The following is a 19,035-nucleotide window of genomic DNA, read 5'->3' on the forward strand; positions in this document are numbered from 1 at the left end:
ATTGTGTGCAGTTTTGATCACTGACCTACGGGAAAGAAATAAAAAAGGTTGAAGGAGTATGGAGAAAATTCACAAGGATGGTGCTGGGACTGTAGAAACTGAGTTATAGGGTAAAGTTGAAGAGTTTAGAATTTAATTCCCTGGAACATAGAAAACTCAGAGGAGATTTGATAGAAGTATACAAAATTATGAGGAGTATTTATAGGGTAAATGCAAGCAGGCTTTTTTCACGGAGGTTGGGTGGGACTACAGCTAGAAGTCATGTGTTAAGGGTGAAAGGTGAAAAGTTAAAGGGGAAACATGAGGGGGAACTTCTTCACTCAGGGGTTATGAGAGTGTGGAACAAGCTGCCAGTGCAGGTAGTGCCTGCAAGCTCAATTTCAACGTTTATGTGAAGTTTGGATCTGTACATGGATGGGAGGGTATAGGGAGCTATGTTTCAGGTGGAGACTGATGGGAGGAGGCAGTCTAATTGGTTTGGCATGGACTAGATGGGCTGAAGGACCTGTCTCTGTAGTGTATTTTTCTATGACTCCATGACCATATCCCAGCGCATATAGTCTTGTATGTTCCAGGTGATTACATTCTTTAGACATAAAGCAAGGAGACAACATCCATTTACGCTAATCCTGTTTTATTTTCCCCATATTCCCTTCGACAACCTCAAAATCTAACACACATCTACACTATAGGGACAATGTAACATTTCTAGTTAACCTTCCAACAGGCATCTCTTTGGGATTTAAGAGAAAACATCAACAGCCACACCCAGGAAAACCTACACACAATCACAAGAAAGTGGTGCAAACAGGCAGTATTGGGGGCCAGGAATGAAACCAGATTCTAGTATTGTAAGGCAGCAGTTCTTGCTATAGAAAACACACAAGTGATTCTGCAGATGCTGGACAACTTGAGCAACACTCTCAAAATGCTGGAGAAACATTGAGTTGCTATTCCCTTCCATAGATGCTGCCTGACTTGCAAAGTTACTCCAGCACTTTGTGTACATCATTCTACTTGCTACTCACTTTGCTGCCCAGTATGATGAAAACGAAGTGAACTTTAAAAAAAATAAGACAGGCAAGTTTATTTCATTGGACTAAAACCAGTAGGTGTAAACTGGATGCTGAAATATCAGACTGATAATTAACCTACATTCTCCCACAGTCCACAAGTCCATAAGACCAGAAGATATAGGAGCAGAATTTGGCCATTTGACCCATTTGGGTCTGCTCCATCATTCAACCATAGCTGATGTTTATAGACAATAGACAATAGACAATAGGTGCAGAAGTAGACCATTCGGCCCTTCGACCTACACCGCCATTTTGAGATCATGGCTGATCATCTACTATCAATACCCGGTTCCTGCCTTGTCCCCATATCCCTTGATTCCCCTATCCATAAGATACCTATCTAGCTCCTTCTTGAAAGCATCCAGAGAATTGGCCTCCACTGCCTTCCGAGGCAGTGCATTCCAGACTCCCATAACTCTCTGGGAGAAGAAATTTTTCCTTAACTCTGTCCTAAATGACCTACCCCTTATTCTCAAACCATGCCCTCTGGTACTGGACTCTCCCAGCATCTGGAACATATTTCCTGCCTCTATCTTGTCCAATCCCTTAATAATCTTATATGTTGCAATCAGATCCCCTCTCAATCTCCTCAATTCCAGCGTGTACAAGCCCAGTCTCTCTAACCTCTCTGCGTAAGACAGTCCTGACATCCCAGGAATTAACCTTGTGAATCTACGCTGCACTTCCTCTACAGCCAGGATGTCCTTCCTTAACCCTGGAGACCAAAACTGTACATGATACTCCAGGTGTGGTCTCACCAGGGCCCTGTACAAATGCAAGAGGATTTCCTTGCTCTTGTACTCAATTCCCTTTGCAATAAAGGCCAACATTCCATTAGCCTTCTTCACTGCCTGCTGCACTTGCTCATTCACCTTCATTCACATTCACCATACACCCCTATAAACATTAATTCCTTTACCAAACAAGAACCTGCCACTCTCTGCCCTATACACACCTAATGACTTGACCTCTACTGTCCCCATTCTGATAAATTCCTACGAACTCCATTGAAGACAGGCCCAGAGATGTCACACACCTCTTATATGTTATGCTTTTCATTCCTGGGGTCTTTTTTGTGAACCTCCTCTGAACTTTGCTCAAGACTAGCACATCCTCCCTTAGATACAAGACCCAAAATTGTGCACAATATTCCAAATACAGTCTTACCAATTACTTATTAATTCTCAGCAGTACAGAATTTTTTATATTCTAGTTCTCTCAAAATGAATGCTAATTATTGTATTAGTCTTCTTTACTACCGACTCAACCCACAAATTAAACTTGGACAAATCACAAACTTGGACTCCCAAATCCTGCCTTTGTGACCATACCTGTTCCTCTAGATATTTTGGAAACATCTGTAGACTTGGCAACAATGCCGTCATAAACACAAGAAATTCTGTAGATGCTGGAAACCCAAGGCATCACATCCCAGTCCTGAAGAAGGGTCTTGGCCTAAAATGTCAGCTGTTCATTCATCTCCATAGATGCTGCCTGACCTCCTGAATTCATCCAACATTTTGTGTGTATAACAATCCCATCAGTTCCTTTATATAGATCATTAATGTAGAGAGTGAGAAGTTGCTTCCCAGTACTGACTGCTCCACTAGTCAGCAGGATGACTGCTGATTATTAGTTCAGACAGCTGTATCTCTTAATCATGCAGCATTTGCAAGGAGAGACAACTTTAACATTTTGGGTTGAGGGCTGAAGGAGGCAGGGAGTGAGGGAGACGAAAATTCCTGTAGAGTGAAACTCACAAATAAGGCTGGACTTGGGGCTGAGGAACTGCTGGGGCGTTGTGGGGGACATTCTGTGGGAATATTGATCGACGACCTGTATAGGTCCGGAACGATATTCGTACATGGTTCCTTGCAAACTCCGATAGGATGGCAGGGAGAGAGACTGATGGTAACAGCAGCAGCACGGAGTTTGAGTGAGAAGAGGTGGGGAGAGGGACTAAGAATAGGAAGGTGATGGGTCGGAAGAGAAAGAAAGGAGATGTGTCTAGCGTAGGTGGATCGGAAAAAAGTTGAGGAGAAGGGCCCGAGGGCAAAATTGCTGAATGTAGTGGTAAGATTTGAGGGGGAAGGGGGAGTAAAGAAAATCAATCTGCTTAATCTAACAAAAATCATCAGAGGGCAAGTAGGGGAAGTAAGCCATGCAAGAATTTTAGGAGATGGAAACGTACTGATAGGATGTAAACCTAAAGAGCAGATGGAGAAGGCAATGAAGGTGACTAATGTTGGGAAAGTCAAAGTGTCCAGGGTTGTAAGAGTCAGAGTACAAAGGGTCAATGGTTGCAAGGGGGTGATCTCTGGGGTTCCCCTCAGTGTTAATATGAAGGAACTAGTGGAGAACTTAAGGGTGAGGAATAGTTCAGTGAAGAGTGTGAAAAGTTTGAAAAGCTCAAACAAATAAATACAGGATTACCTCAAGCGGAGCGGCCTGTGGAAAGCAGCCAGTGAGTGAGTGGGCCAGTGAAGGAGTGGACATTTGAGGCTTTGACTCGAGAGATTCTGGCAGTTTTGGCAGTTGGACTGTGCAATCAAGTCAATCAAGATTTGAATAGCTCAGCAGAAAGCCATTGATTAGACAATCAAGATTTTAATAGCTCAGACTCAGCAGAAAGCAGCTGATTGGGCAATCAAGGTCAGGTGACCAAGCAGTTTGAAAAGCTCAAACAAATAAATAGAGGGTTACCTCAAGCAGAGCAGCCAGTGAAGGAGTGGAGATTTGAGGCTTTGACTTGAGAGGCTTCGACGAGAAGAGGCTGAGGACGAGCTTCACTCCAAGTGAGGTAAGGCCGGGTAAGTTCCTTTCAAAGGAGAAAGTTTCAAAAGTTGAGGCAAGTATTGGGTAGGTCATGGCAGTTGAGATCAGCCCCATGGTTTGTTCATCCTGCAGCATGTGGGAAATCAGGGATACTTCATTGGATTCATTGCGATTGGATTCATACTGGAGCATCCACGATGCTGAGAAAGTTGTGAATAGCACGTTCAGTGAGTTGGCCACACCGCAGGTAAAGGTTACACAGGCAGAAAGGAAAGGGGTGACCACTAGACAGCGTAGCAGTAGGCAGGTAGTGCAGGAGTCCCCTGAGGTCATCTCCCCCCCTAAACAGATATACTGTATTGGATACTGTTGGGGGAGATGTCTCATCAGGGGAAGGCAGCAGCAGCCGAGTTCATTGCACCATGGGTGGCTCTGCGGCACAGGAGGGAAGGAAAAGAAGTGGGAGAGCTATAGTGATAGGGGATTCGATTGTAAGGGGAATAGATAGGGATTTCTGCGGCCACAAATGAGACTCCAGGATGGTATGTTGCCTTCCTGGTGCAAGGGTCAAGGATATCTCTGAACGGCTGCAGGACATTCTGGATTGGGAGGGTGAACAGCCAGTGGTCGTGGTGCACATAGGTACCAACGATATAGGTAAAAAACGGGATGAGGTCCTACAAGGTGAATTTAGGGAGATAGGAGATAAAGTAAAAAGTAAGACCACAAAGGTAATAATCTCTGGATTACTACTAGTGCCACGTGCTAGTCAGAGTAGAAATAGGAGGATACTTCAGATGAATACGTGGCTTGAAAAATGGTGCAAGGGGGAGGGATTCAAATTTCTGGGGCATTGGAACCAGTTCTGGGGGAGGTGGGACCGGTATAAACAGGATGGTCTGCACCTGGGCTGGACTGGAACCAATGTCCTAGGGGGAGCGTTTGCTACTGCTGTTCAGGAGGCTTTAAACTAATGTGGCAGGGGGATGGGAACAAGTGCAGAGAGACAGAGGGGTGGAAAATGAGGGTAGAAGCAAAAAGTAGTAAGGTGAAACGTAAAAGTGGCAGGCAGGCAAATCCAGGGCAAAAAGCAAAAAGAGCCACTTTTCAACATAATTGTATAAGGGCTAAGAGTGTTGTAAAAACAAGCCTGAAGGCTTTGTGTGTCAATGAGAGGAGCATTCGTAACGAGGTGGATGAATTGAATGTGCAGATAATTATTAATGAATATGATATAGTTGGGATCACAGAGACATGGCTCCAGAGTGACCAAGGATGGGAGCTCAACATCCAGGGATATTCAATATTCAGGAGGGATAGACAGGAAAGAAATGGAGGTGGGGTAGCATTGCTGGTTAGAGAGGAGATTAACACAATAGAAAGGAAGGACATTAGCCTGGAGGATGTGGAATCGATATGGATAGAACTGCATAACACTAAGGGGCAGAAAACGCTGGTGGGAGTTGTGTACAGGCCACCTAACAGTAGTAGTGAGGTTGGGGATGGCATTAAACAGGAAATTAGAAATGCGTGCAAAAAAGGAACAGCAGTTATAATGGGTGACTTCAATCTACATATAGATTGGGTGAACCAAATTGGTAAGGGTGCTGAGGAAGAGGATTTCTTGGAATGTATGTGGGATGGTTTTCTGAACCAACATGTTGAGGAACCAACTAGAGAGCAGGCCATTCTAGATTGGGTATTGAGCAATGAGGAAGGGTTAGTTAGCAATTTTGTCGTGCGAGGCCCCTTGGATAAGAGTGACCATAATATGGTGGAATTCTTCATTAAGATGGAGAGTGACATAGTTAATTCAGAAACAAAGGTTCTGAATTTAAAAAAGGGTAACTTTGAAGGTAAAAGACATGAATTAGCTAAGGTAGACTGACAAATGATACTTAAAGGGTTGACGGTGGATATGCAATGGCAAGCATTTAAAGATCGCATGGATGAAATACAACAATTGTTCATCCCAGTTTGGCAAAAGAATAAACCAGGGAAGGTAGTGCACCCATGGCTGATAAGGGAAATTAGGGATCAAGTCCAAAGAAGAAACATATAAATTAGCGAAAAAAAGCGGCATACCTGAGGACTGGGAGAAATTCAGAGACCAGCAGAGGAGGACAAAGGGCTTAATTAGGAAAGAGAAAAAAGATTATGAGAGAAAGCTGGCAGGGAACATAAAAACTGATTGTAAAAGCTTTTATAGATACGTGAAAAGAAAAAGATTGGTCAAGACAAATGTAGGTCCTTTACAGTCAGATACAGGTGAATTGATCATAGGGAACAAAGACATGGCAGACCAATTGAATAACTACTTTGGTTCTGTCTTCGCTAAGGAGGACATAAATAATCTTCCGGAAATAGTAAGGGACCGAGGGTCTAGTGAGATGGAGGAACTGAGGGAAATACATGTTAGTAGGGAAGTGGTGTTAGGTAAATTGAAGGGATTAAAGGCAGATAAATCCCCAGGGCCAGATGGTCTGCATCCCAGAGTGCTTAAGGAAGTAGCCCAAGAAATAGTGGATGCATTAGTGATAATTTTTCAAAACTCCTTAGATTCTGGATTAGTTCCTGAGGATTGGAGGGTGGCTAATGTAACCCCACTTTTTAAAAACGGAGGGAGAGAGAAACCGGGGAATTATAGACCGGTGAGTCTGACATCGGTGGTGGGGAAAATGCTAGAGTCGGTTATCAAAGATGTGATAACAGCACATTTGGAAAGAGGTGAAATCATCCGACAAAGTCAGCATGGATTTGTGAAAGGAAAATCATGTCTGACGAATCTTATAGAATTTTTTGAAGATGTAACTAGTAGAGTGGATAGGGGAGAGCCAGTGGATGTGGTATATTTAGATTTTCAAAAGGCTTTTGACAAGGTCCCACACAGGAGATTAGTGTGCAAACTTAAAGCACATGGTATTGGGGTTATGGTATTGATGTGGATAGAGAATTGGTTGGCAGACAGGAAGTAAAGAGTGGGAGTAAACAGGACCTTTTCAGAATGGCAGGCAGTGACTAGTGGGGTACCGCAAGGCTCAGTGCTGGGACCCCAGATGTTTACAATATATATTAATGATTTAGATGAGGAAATTAAATGCAGCATCTCCAAGTTTGCAGATGACACAAAGCTGGGCAGCAGTGTTAGCTGTGAAGAGGATGCAGGGTGACTTGGATAGGTTAGGTGAGTGGGCAAATTCATGGCAGATGCAATTTAATGTGGATAAATGTGAGGTTATCCACTTTGGTTGCAAGAACAGGAAAACAGATTATTATCTGAATGGTGGCCGATTCGGAAAAGGGGAGATGCAACGAGATCTGAGTGTCATTGTACACCAGTCATTGAAGGTGGGTATGCAGGTACAGCAGGTGGTGAAAAAGGCAAATGGTATGTTGGCATTCATAGTGTTACGAACCCCGTAACTGGGTCACTTACTAGCAAAGATAGAGAGGTCCGTTGAAGTCTGATGATACTATTTTTAACAGTATTTATTAGTAAAAATACACAAAAATAATATCAATGCAAATATACAGATAATATACGTCGTCAATACTAAATCTAAAAGTGCGGGTATAATAATAATCAATAAGAAATAAGCTCTATCGTTGTCTAGGAGATAATGTATTGTCCGATGGAAATATAAAAGTCACTCAGTTCATGCAGGCTGCAGCCTTTGGGGACCGCTGGGTTGCAATGGTTGGAGAGAGAGAGAGATTTTTAGGAGAAAAACTTGCCAGCTTTCCTTTTATGATTTCGATCCGTCGGGAGTCCCGTTGGTGTGGCCGTTCACTTGTGGCCTCTCCTTTAGCTAAGCCGTTCTTCTGTGGCGAGCCCGCCAATCCCAGGCAAGGGAGGACGCACACAAGCCCCCCACCGGCTGTCGCTATTAAACTCTGTCACGGGATTTCTAGCGTTTCTCCTGGTGCGTCTAAAGGGGTTGTTCCCCAGACCCTCTTTTATCCTTACTCACAGGGTCTTAGATGTCAATCAGGTTGGGATGATGCAATCCCTCAACCAGCCCACTCTGGTCATCCCCTGAGGGGCTTCAATGAATAGTACAGTACTCAATACACAATCCCGTCTCCAAGAGACAATAGCCGTTATCAGTGGCTCCGTTCCACTGAGGCCAGGACACATTCCAAACCTTGTGGATTCTGTGTGTCTCTCTCTCATTTCCTGGGTCCCAGACCCGAATTAATAGTGATCTTGCGATTCTCAAAAAGGAGGGGGCAGCTTTGTACCCTTCGGCCCCTCAGAGTTGCTGCACATTCATAACAATAGCAAAAGGATTTGAGTACAGGTGCAGGGAGGTTCTACTGCAGTTGTACAAGGCCTTGGTGAGACCGCACCTAGAATATTGTGTGCAGTTTTGGTCCCCTAATCTGAAGAAAGACATTCTTGCCATAGAGGGAGTACAGAGAAGGTTCACCAGATTGATTCCTGGGATGGCAGGACTTTCATATGAAGAAAGACTGGATCGACTAGGCTTATACTCACTGGAATTTAGAAGATTGAGGGGGGATTTTATTGAAACGTATAAAATTCTAAAGGGATTGGACAGGCTAGATGCAGGAAGATTGTTTCTGATGTTGGGGAAGTCCAGAACGAGGGGTCACAGTTTAAGGATAAAGGGGAAGCCTTTTAGGACCGAGATGAGGAAAAACTTCTTCACACAGAGAGTGGTGAATCTGTGGAATTCTCTGCCACAGGAAACAGCTGAGGGCGGTTCATTGGCTATGCTTAAGAGGAAGTTAGATATAGCCCTTGTGGCTAAAGGGATCGGGGGTATGGAAAGAAAGCAGGTACAGGGTTCTGAGTTGGATGATCAGCCATGATCATACTGAATGGCGGTGCAGGCTCGAAGGGCCGAATGGCCTACTCCTGCACCTATTTTCTATGTTTCTATGAATGACAAGGGGAGCAGAGAAAAGGGAGACTGAAACTGTTCTGGTAGAATTTGAGGATAAGGTGCCTCCAAAGGAGTTATATTTTAGATTTCTGAGATACAATTTAAGAGAATATATACCAAAACCTATGAGGTGTTTCAATTGTCAGGAGTTTGGGCATGTGGCCAAGTGCTGTAATTGTGGAGGTAACTATAGTGTAGTGTACCGGGGATGTGAAGTGGTGAAAAAAGACGTGGAGGTGCAGAAGATAAGGGTGAAGGGAAAAGTGTCATATGCTGAGGCAGTCAAGTTGGCAGGGCAGAAGAAAATGAATGAGGGAGGATGTTGCAAAGAGCAAGTGGTAGCTAAAGAAAGGCAAGCTACGAAGAATGCATGGATAAAGAAGAAGAAATTGGTGTCCATTATAGCAGGAGTGGTAAATGCAACTTGTGAGACCAAATCTAAAACTGAAAGGATTCAGATTATTGTGAAAGCTGCAGAGCACCATTTGGGTATGACAGGATTAAAATGGGAAGATGATGAACTCAGGGTACAGTCAAGTCAAGAGCCAGTATGTGTGGGTTGATATTACTAATAATGCTACTTCTTCAAAGGAATGCAAGAAGCCTGATTAGTAATGGACAAGATTTCAAGCAGTTTATAGCTAGTAGGAGATAAAAGCCAGATGTTGTGTGTATCCAGGAGACCTGGTTAAAACCTAATTTAGACTTTGTTTTATATGGTTATGAGGCAAGAAGGCGAGACAGGAGAAAGGGGGGAGGAGGAGGATGTGCAACTTATATAAAGTAAGGTATTCCTTATAGAATACTAGGTATAGGAAGTGAACAAGAGTATGTGGTAGTAAAAGTATGGGCTGAAAGGAAAGAGTTGGTGATTGTGAATTATTATAATCCATGCAAAAGGCTAGAGTTAAACAAGCTTGAGGAGATAGAAGGGCAGAATAGTAGTAACGTTGTTTGGTGTGGTGATTTTAATGGACATAATATATTATGAGGGAGCGACAGAACAGACATCAATGGTCAAGTAATAGAGGAGTTGCTAGATGAGAAGTATTTAGTGTGCCTAAGTAATGGCAGTGGTACTAGAATTGATGTTAATACAGGTAAAGAATCTGTGCTTGAACTTGCATTAGTATCAAACTCTATTGCATCAGTATATGAGTGGTTAGTGTACCAAGAAGGAACTGTAGGGAGTGATCATTACCCAATCTGGTGCAAGATAAATATTTCTGCCTCAATTGGTCACAGAGAATACAGGTGGGAAATGGATCCTTGAGAAAGCCAATTGGGAGAAGTTTCTGGAAAAAACTGATAGATATCTAAGTCAGGTAAGTGATGAGATGGATATAGAAACACTTGACAGCATATTAAAACAAGGTATAATATCAGCTGCATTAGAATCCATTCCTACAAGTAAAGGAAGAACAAAGAAGAGAGTAATGCCATGGTGGGATGATAATTGTAAGGAAGCAGTGAGAAATAGAAATAAGGCTTTTAAATTAGTTAAAAGAACACATAACTTCCAACAAATGATTCAGTACAAACAAGCTCAGGCAGTAGTAAGGAGGACAATAAGACATGCTAAAAGGACGCACTGGAAAAAGTATTGTGATTCAATCCGAAACACAACCCAAGTAGGAGAGGTGTGGGGGATGATAAAAAGGATGGGAGGGGACAGGAGAGAGTGGAGGTACCCAGTTCTGGTGGATGGAAATGTGACTGCAGTAACAAATAAGGAAAAGGCAGTGTTGTTGGCAAGTACTTTTGTTATGGTACATAGTTCTGATAATTTATCTGAGAAGGGAAGAAGAGGTAGAGAGAGAACAAAAGCTGAAAATATGGAGGCTTTAGGTAGGAAAACTAACCTTGACGGTGTGCAACATGTCTCTTTCAGCATGGGAAAATTAAGAAAGTCACTGGATAGAACAGGAAAGACTACTCCAGGTAAAGATGAAATATGCTACAGTATGATAAAACACCTGAGTGAAGGAAGTCTGGAGAAACTACTGCTTCTGTATAACAAAGTCTGGGATGAAGGGAGAATGCCAGGGAGCTGGAATGAGGCAATAATTATTCCAATAAGGGAACCTGGAAAAGATGCCAGCAGGCTAGGAAATTATAGGCCAATTGTCTTGATGTCTCATATATGTAAACTTATGGAACATATGATAAATGAGAGGTTAATGTACCTTCTGGAAAGTAGAGGTATGGTGGCTACGTATCAAAGCGGGTTCAGGAAAGGAAGGAATACTATGGATCCAGTGGTGTGTCTAGAGGACGAAATAAGAAAAGTACAAGTAAATAAAGAGACAGTGGTTGCAGTTTTTTTTAATGTTGAGAAAGCTTATGATATGTTATGGAAGGAGGGGCTCCTAATCAAGCTGCATTTAATGAGAATCAGGGTGGGGGCAATGTTCAATTGGGTTAAGGACTTTTTAAATGGAAGAACTATTCAGGTGAAGATAGGATCAGAGCTATCAAGCCAGTATGTTGTAGAAAACGGGATGCCTCAGGGGAGTGTAATGAGTCCAACTTTATTCTCCATTTTGATAAATGATATATTCGTAAATATACCAATGGAAGTGGGGGAGGTCATTGTTTGCAGATGATGGGGCTTTGTGGAAAGGAGGAAGAAATATTGGACATATAGTTATGAAAATGCAAGATGAAATTAATCAAGTTGAAGAGTGGTGGACAAAGTGGGGTGTTAAATTTTCAGTGGAGTAGACAAAAACCATGTTCTTTACAAGGAAAAAGTTCAGGGGACTTAATCTGACTCTGTATGGAAGTAACCTGGAGAGAGTTGAAAGTTTTTGGGTTTTGGGAGTACACTTTGACTTGAGATTAACATGGAGAGAACATGTTAGATTTGTATTTGCTAAATGTAAAAATGTGATAAATGTCATGAGGTGTCTTGCTGGTTTGGAATGGGGTGCTGATTTTGCATCACTGAAGTATATTTATGTAGTATTAATAAGATCAAGATTAGATTATGGAAGTATTGTATATGGTTCAGCAGCAAAATCTGTGTTAGCAGAACTGGATATCGTGCAAGCTCGGGCTCTAAGGGTGTGCTTGGGAGCGGTTAGAACATCCCCAGTGTTGCACTCCAAGTTGAAGCAAATGAAATGCCACTGGGGCTGCAATGTAAACAGCTGGAAGCCAATTACTGGATTAATTTAAGGGGGCATGGTGATAGCAATCCTACAAAAAGGGTGTTGGAAGACATGCTGGGAGAAGGAAAGGACATAAAAAGAAAGTTTTGGCTAGACAGGAGAGCAAACAGCAAAAGATATGGGTGTATATATGATAAAGAGTTTTGTCCAAGTATGGTGTGGCCTGTCAGACCTTTCTGGGTATTAGAAAATCCCTCTGTAGATTTGGAATTGCTTAAGATTAAATGCAGTAATAAAACGGCTGATATACTCAGTGAATATCATAGGTATAGGGAATTTAAATATAAAGACGTACTGATTTTTACAGATGAATCAAATGATCCAGAAACAGGTGCAACTGGGTCTGCAATTGTTGTGCCAAGTTATCAAGTGGAAACTAGCAAGAGAACGCCAGATTGCTTGAGTGTTTATGCAGTTGAAATGTTTGCCATATTGTTAGCACTAGAATGGAGTGAGCAGGTTGACTAGTAATTTTGTGATATGTAGCGATTCTGTATCGGCCCTTGTAAGCATTAAGGCAGGTACAGCTAGGGGACACCAGGATCTGCTTTATAAACTCCTGTTTGCAAATTCAAAACTGGCTAGACAAGGCAAAAATATCGCATTCATGTGGGTTCCAGCACATTCGGGTATTATGGGAAATAAGACAGCAGATAAGCTGGCAAAAGCAGCAGTCAAAAAAGGATCTGTAGAGGTCAATATTAAACTATCAAAATCAAAGGGGAAGAGCATAGTGTGGAGAAGGATAAATCAACAGTAACAGCAGCATTGGGATAGAGCAATAAAAGGAATATAAAAGTAATATAAAATATAAAAATACAATAAATTACAGTAAGAATATATATTGATAATATTAAATTAATTAAGTTATGTCAAAAGAGAACAAAGATAGTGAGGCAGCATTCGTGGTTTCATTGTTTGATTAAAGAGGAAGAAGCTGTTCCTGAATCTTTGAATGTGTGCCTTCAGGCTCCTATACCACCTCCTTGATGGTAGTAATAAGAAGAGAACATGTCCTGGGTGATGGAGGTCCTTAATGATGGATGCCGACTTTCTGAAGCTTTGCCTTTTGAAGGTGTCCTCGATGCTGGGGAGGTGGGTGCCCATTATGGAGCTGGCTGAGCTTGCAGACCTCTGCAGCTTTTCCAGTCCTGTGCAGTAGCCCCTCTATACTAGACGGTTATGCAACCTGTAAGAATGCTCTCCATGGTATATCTTCAGAAATTTGCTAGAGTCTTTGGTGACATACCAAATCTCCTCAATCATAGGATTATGGAAGCCTGAAATTACATACCTCCAAGCTCAAGGACAGCTACTATCCCACGGTTATGGCTACTGAATGGATCTATAATTGATAAAATATACTCCTGATCTCACAATCTACCAGCTGTTGTCTGCCTGCACTGCACTTCCTCTGTAACTGTAGCATTTTGTTCAATTACTTTAATGTCTTTCAGTTGTATTACCTCGATGTACTGATGAGATGAAATTATCTGCATTAATGGCCTGCAAAAGATTTTCACTGTACTACTGACATTTGAAAATATGTAATTGGATTCTGTGGAGAGAGTTAATTTTTCAGATTAAACCCTTTTGTCGGAAATTGGATTGCCAAAACAGAATGGACAGCAGAAAAGTGCCAGTAAATTGGATAGTATAGATACTTTTATTGGCAATAATAAACCAAAAGCCAATACAATGCTAAAACAACAACCATTATCATGAATACCAATAGAATTGTATTTCATAACTCATTGCCTTTAATGGCTTGCTAATGTACAGCATTAAGCCACTACATTTAACTACACAATAGCAATATTTAGTTCTAGACATCCAAGCAGGAGCTAATCAAAAAGACGAAAATGCTTTGTGTGGCATATTAGATTTTGCAAAACAATGAATGAATGTCTGTCAGGTCAAATAATAACTCTTTCTGAAACTCTCAGCATGTGAAGTATGCTAAACACTGAGATAACCATGAATAACCATTAAAATGAAAATGTTGGTCTAGATTTGGACTTACTGCTTATATATGTTGGCTTTAATGTACTTTTGAAAGCCTGAGGAATGTTGTGGTTCCAGACCTGAGATAATGAGGAAATAACTCATTGATTTATGGGTGATTCTTCAATTAGGGGCACTTTAGACTTCTTGATATTCTGAAAAATGAAATTTCTTGAAACTATTTTGTTCATATTATAACCTTTATTTTAGGCTGTGGAATGAAGGCCAGATCTTGGTATTGATCAGAAGTCTTTCATATTTTAAGATGTTTTTGCAGAGTTTTCCCGGGTGAGTATCATTACCATCACACCATCAAAATGCTGAATTTAATTTAAAATGAATTGACAAACAAGAATTTCAAAGTCAATCCTGCAAATAAAAAGAGAAACAAGAGAAGATCTGCAGATGCTGGAAATCCAAGGAACACACACAAAATGCTGAAGGAACTCTGCAGGCCAGGCAGCATCTAAGGAACAGATATACTGCCTGGCCTGCAGAGTTTCTTCAGCATTTTCCGCGTGTTCCCGCAAATAAAAAAAAACATGTCTCTTTAAAAAAAAATGTTTTAACCCCTTTTTTATAAGTACATTCAGTATGTATTTTTGAGGCACATCTTCCTTAAGCATGATAAATATTTTCCTTGGCTAACCAAGAAAACACTTGTTTACTAATTAGACTATTGGAATTGTAACCCTTTTACACAGAATGCAGATTTTGGTATCAAAGCACTTGACTCCAGCAAATGAGTTCAGACCAATATTACTAAACAAAACTTTATTTCACATCAAAATATGCATTGTGATGGTAATGACAAAAATACTTTCAACACTGACAAACAATGGTTTTAGTTTAACATCATCTCTGACAAAACAAACATCTGTCCAACTAGAAGAAGCAACACACAATTTAAAACATGCCCTTACAGTCTGCACTATTTATCTTAATTCATAGGAGATCACAGTTTTTCAGGCAGGCAGCTAAAGAACTTATGTTTAAATCATCCACATGATACATGACATAGGCAGCCTAGCTAAATGAGGTATTGTCTGGCCTTTTTTTAAAAAAAAACAATAATGCTTACAGAACATCTGCCTCGAACTCTGGAATAAACAGTAATTCAAATTTCAAACAGATTATAGAGATCATTATTTTTTAACTGTCCATAAGAGAGAACACTTTTTAAAACACTGACAAAACATTTACTCAACCCTCTACACACTTTTTTATAGTAAGGCTTATGAAGCATGCACAGAAATCTCAACAACTCTGGGAAAGAAAAGGAACACTTGAAATTTAAAGCACCTTCTTGTAGTCTCCATTAGCGCTGGGTGAAGCCTCTGGAAGATGGAGGACATTCTGTTCTTGTTGCTGGCCTGCTGGAGATTCCGGCGGATATTCTCTGCTATAATACTTTGCACGGTACCTTTTCTTGTCGGCAGCCCTTTGTTTCTTTAATTGACTCTGCACTGTTGCCTCTTCAGTCTCCGTTCACGCTTTGATAATTGTGAGATGATCTGAAGTTTTCCTGTCTCCCTTCTTTTTTTTGTCTCTCTCTTTTTCTTTCAAGGTACTGCTGATATTTCACTGGGTTGTCTTTAATTGTGTGTCTATTTCTTTTATTGGTCTGTTGATGATTTTGGGGCCATCTTGACAACTTCACTGTCAGATGTGTGATGGTAATGACATTTCTCACTTTTTAAAGAAAAAGGTTGGCTAAGTCTCGCACTGGATAGCTAGCTGTAAAAGTAATTTAAATATACAGAATTAAAGTGCAGTTTATTATTTCTCAGTTAAGACACTCAAATAATAGCTCATTTGGTAATAACCTGCAATAGACATATTCTCAGATCAGGAAGTATAAATCTTTATATTACTCACATTTCTGGACATCAAAGTATCAGTCGTCTGCCTTAACAGCCACATGCTCCCCTGTCACTTCTCATTTGTTTTTAACGGCAAATATATAAGGAGTTGTTTGAAAAAATCTTGATTGGTCACTGAAGTCTGTTGAGTATTGGTAATGACAGAAGTGTTGAGGGCAGTGGTTCTTCATCTTAAAAAATGTACGAATTGTATAATAAATAACCCACATAAATTTGACGTGTTTAAAAAGTTCTTGCAAGAAAATACAAAATAAAAGTTTTGTGAATTTAATATTTATTATTACTTTATTTTGAAGACAACGTTAGAGTCTGGGTAGGGAACAAGCCCAAAATAGTGAAAATCTGGCACATTAACGTTGTTAACTCACTTAAAAATTAAGAAATATTATTTATGAAGCAAACTGAAAGAAGTTTAGATTTACTATTACCTCACTTTTAAAACTATAGTACTTGGTTTTTGGGAAAAAAAACTATTTCTTTTTGAAAATCTACTCCAGGGGCAGAAAAGTTACCCTAATTAAAGAAACACCATTAGGAGATTGTGTAAACGGATACATGATGTGCTGTTTGATGTAACCATGCTGAGTTAATGTAAGATCCAAGAGTATGACTGTCTCCACTTGTTTCTTCATTTGTGAAGCCCGCGGATATACTGGGCTGCTTTTTGGATTTTCTTTGGGCTTCATTTGGAGCCAGAAATCACGATTGGTGCCTAGGTCCAAAGGGTAGTTTTGTGAGCTAGTCTGAATTTGGAGATCCGCTGACAGCATCAGTTGTGTGGTGAAGGAATTATGAGCCCCCAAATCTTTGTGACTTGCTATGTGGTATGTTGTGTGGTTTATCTGTGCTTTCTATTTTATGTTAATAAGTTAAGCCTAAATTACATTGTTGTGCTTATTACCACATCTCCTGGACACTCGAGTTGTTGGGTCTGACTTAAACCGTCCATTACACTTTGGCACTGTGAGCAGGTCTCGGGAAAATGTGGAGGTAAACAAGAAAGTTGAGTGGTACCGTACCCGAGAATTATCAGGTCCCCAGACAGACGTATAACTCTAAGGGTTTGGATTGCTGACTAATGTTCTGAGTAAATGGAGTCCTTACAAATGTTGAGGAAGGTATTTGTGGAATTGCCTGATAAGCTTTCATGTGTGGTATCATAATGCCTTGAGCATATAGCTTCCCTCTCTCAAAACACACACACACACACACACACACACACACACACACACACACACACACACACACACACACACACACACACACACACACACACACACACACACACACACACACCACACACACACACACACACACACACACACACACACACACACACACACACACACACACACACACACACACACACACACACACACACACACACACACACACACACACACACACACACACACACCACACACACACACACACACACACACACACACACACACACACCCACACACACACACACACACACACACACACACACACACACACACACACACACACACACACACACCCACACACACACACACACACACACACACCACACACACACACACACACACACACACACACACACACACACACACACACACACACACACACACACACACCACACACACACACACACACACACACACACACACACACACACACACACACACACACACACACACACACACACACACACACACACACACACACACACACACACACACACACACACACACACACACACACACACACACACACACACACACACACACACACACACACACACACACACACACACACACACACACACACACACACACACACACACACACACACACACACACACACACACACACACACACACACACACACACACACACACACACACACACACACACACACACACACACACACACACACACACACACACACACACACACACACACACACACACACACACACACACACACACACACACACACACACACACACACACACACACACACACACACACACACACACACACACACACACACACACACACACACACACACACACACACACACACACACACACACACACACACACACACACACACACACACACACACACACACACACACACACACACACACACACACACACACACACACACACACACACACACACACACACACACACACACACACACACACACACACACACACACACACACACACACACACACACACACACACACACACACACACACACACACACACACACACACACACACACACACACACACACACACACACACACACACACACACACACACACACACACACACACACACACACACACACACACACACACACACACACACACACACACACACACACACACACACACACACACACACACACACACACACACACACACACACACACACACACACACACACACACACACACACACACACACACACACACACACACACACACACACACACACACACACACACACACACACACACACACACACACACACACACACACACACACACACACACACACACACACACACACACACACACACACCACCCCCCCCCCCCCCCCCCCCCCCCCCCCCCCCCCAGGACGTAATCCCTCTAAGACAGATTCTCTGCCTCAGGTAGGGTGTATTTTTATGACTGCATTGTGGTAGTTGAGTATTGAAACAGCTGAGCTCGCTGAGGAAAGCAAGTGGTTGTAGTGCGAGTTGGCCTCTGAGTTCTCAGAACACTATCTTAAGTGACGCTGCATGGGTGGGGCAAGGACGCTCTGAGACTAACATGCTGCTGGAGATGATGGGGATAGCTGGTATAATGATGAAGATTCGGATGGGGATGTAACCAAGGTAATCAAGGCTCTGTCCTGTAAAAAATAAACAGGAAGGCAGAGATGATGAACAAAATCAAGCTCCAACAGCATCCATACTACCACCGAGTTTCAGGATTTAGCACAGCAGCTAGAAGAATCCTTGCCCAGGATTTAATGGCCTCCCAACTGTTTTTTTAAATGTACATGAACTGATTCAGGAAATGTCATTATTGATGGACCCACTGGTCCTGGCTGAATTGCAGTGAGGTCAGGGGGAGGGAGGGAGAGAGGGAGGGGGGGGAGGAGAGGGAGAGGGAGAGGGAGAGGGAGGGAGAGAGAGAGAGAATGAATGAATATGAATCCTGATTGGTCTCT

Source organism: Hemitrygon akajei, chromosome 21, assembly GCF_048418815.1.
Source record: "Hemitrygon akajei chromosome 21, sHemAka1.3, whole genome shotgun sequence".
NCBI classification, from domain to species: Eukaryota; Metazoa; Chordata; class Chondrichthyes; order Myliobatiformes; family Dasyatidae; genus Hemitrygon; species Hemitrygon akajei.